This window comes from Manihot esculenta, chromosome 10, assembly GCF_001659605.2.
Source record: "Manihot esculenta cultivar AM560-2 chromosome 10, M.esculenta_v8, whole genome shotgun sequence".
In the NCBI taxonomy this organism is placed as follows: Eukaryota; Viridiplantae; Streptophyta; class Magnoliopsida; order Malpighiales; family Euphorbiaceae; genus Manihot; species Manihot esculenta.
In genome coordinates this window covers 19,951,732-19,954,132 of record NC_035170.2, presented here as the reverse complement: position 1 = coordinate 19,954,132, position 2,401 = coordinate 19,951,732, and the positions used below count along the sequence as shown (strand labels likewise).

At 31.2% G+C, this 2,401-nt stretch overlaps 1 pseudogene; it reads left to right on the top strand.

Moving 5' to 3' along the window:
- LOC110624218 lies at window positions 1-2,038 on the top strand (annotated as a pseudogene).
- Window positions 2,039-2,401: the final 363 nt, after the last annotated feature.

Here is a 2,401-nt window from a genome sequence, read left to right as displayed (position 1 = left end):
ATGACATTAATTTTTTCGTTTAACAATCTCACTGGTCGAATTCCATGCAATTTGAGAAGGTTCTCCTCTCATAGTTTTGTTGGCAACAAGGGTTTACACATAGAAGAAATAAATGATGGTGGCTTCCTATCACCCATAGAAAAGCGAAAAAGTGGACACACTTTTGAAGATATTTCTCATTACCTTGTTTCTTGTATTCTTGACTCCTGGATCATTACTTCTCTATTGTTGGCATAAGACATATTCTCAGTGTGGAACTATGATGGAAGGGTTGTCTTTGAAAATGTCATTGAAGCAACAGAGGATTTTGACATTAGATACTGCGTTGGAACTGGTGGCTATGGTAGTGTTTATAAGGCATAACTTCCAAGTGGTAGAGTAATTGCATTGAAGAAACTCCACAAAAGGGAAGCAGAGGAGCCAAGTTTTGACAAATGTTTCAAGAATGAGGTGAAACTGTTAACAGAAATCCATCATAAGAATATTGTGAAGCTTTACGGCTACTGCTTACATAAAAAAGCAATGTTCTTGATTTATGAGTACATGGAAAAGGGAAGTTTATTTTGTGTCCTAAGAAATGAAGATGAAGCAGTGAAATTAGGTTGGAGGAAAGGTGAACATTGTAAAAGGAATTGCACATGCTTTATCATACATGCTTCATGATTGTAGTCCACCAATTGTTCATCGAGACATTTCAAGCAACAACATTTTATTAAACTCAGATTGGGAGGCTATTGTATCTGATTTTGGAACAGCAAGATTTCTTTATCTTGATTCATCCCATCAAACTATAATTGCTGGCACTTGTGGATATATTGCTTTTATAAATGTTACGGTTTTACAAACGGACATAATAAAAATATTTTTTAATATTTTATATTTTATTGTGAATATATTTTTATTCAATTAATTTTACAAAAGGCTTATATATCTATTTGTAAATTTGTTAATAGCCATTTAATTTTATAAATAGATCATTTAATTTTATAAATAGATTATATATTCGTTTGTAAATCTGTATGTGTTTTTTTAATTTTATAAATGGATTATAATTCGGTTTACAAATATAGTCTCTATTTAATTTTACAAACGGTTTACGCATCTATTTGTGAATGTATTTGTATCCTTTTATGTTACGGCGATTAAATTTCCGTTCCGGCGATTAAATTTCCGTTTATAAATTCATATGTTAATTTACTTTTACATAAGAGTTATAAGTCCATTTACAAATTATTTTATGCCTATTTAATTTTACAAACAACTTCTATAATTGTAGCCATTTAATTTTATAAAAGAATTTAAATAAATTTTACATAAATTTTCATTTTTTTCAAAATAAAAATTTTAAAAATAAATTAATGGAATTTAATTATTATAATTTTTTTTATTACAAATAAAGGAATAGAGCTAATTGAAATGAATAAAACTCTATTTTGGAAGACCAGGTAATATGCTAGCCAAGTCCCAACGTATTTATTGGGCTTAGATGATTATGATCTTTCAGATAGAAAATATTATAAATATATTTTCTTATTTGAAGCACGTATAAGACAAGGCAATATCTAAAGTCAGTCAACTGCACTTTCCAAGTTTCAATCTTATCTCTAAAATTTTAGTTGAAATATAATTGTCAAATTAAATAATATTTCTTATTAAACTATAATTTAAACTTAAACAGTAGTCTTCTATTTTAAAAAGCCAGTGATTTAGTCCTTTGCAATTTTAGAAAACTACTTGTAAATTAAGTAAAAGTATACATCATCCTATCTATGGCCGAGCCCACGCATTCTCATCTTGCACTTTTCCAAAATGGCTTTCTACATTATTGTCTCTTCCACCAACTTAACAATATGGGCTACCATAATTTTCTTCTATATGGCCTGTAATGGCTCCACAATCCTTGCAGAGGTGGAGTCCCAACCCTCACCTCTACAACTGGAAGCCAAGGCTCTACTTGATAGTGAGTGGTGGACATCCTGCACCAATGTCTCCTCTTTATATCGTAAGTGGTCTAATAGATCTTGTGAAATTATTATAAATTCTAGAAGTTATTGCGATTGGCCTGGTATTACCTGCAATATTGATGGAAGTGTCACTGAAATTTATCCACCCTCACATGAGAATATCACTTAAGTTTCCGAAATTGAACTTTTCTTGCTTCCCAAACCTTACTCTTCTTGATCTCAAAGACCATGAGATTCTTCACAAAATCCCACCTCAACTTGGATCTCTTACAAGTCTAAGGGTACTTGACCTATCCGCCAATTATATTTATGGCGCCATCCTCCCTGAAATTGGAAACATGAGTAGCCTTCAATATCTAAACATGAGTAACAATTTAATCACTAGTCCCATCCCTCTACAATGGGTCATCTATCCAATTTGAAATCTCTAATCCTTC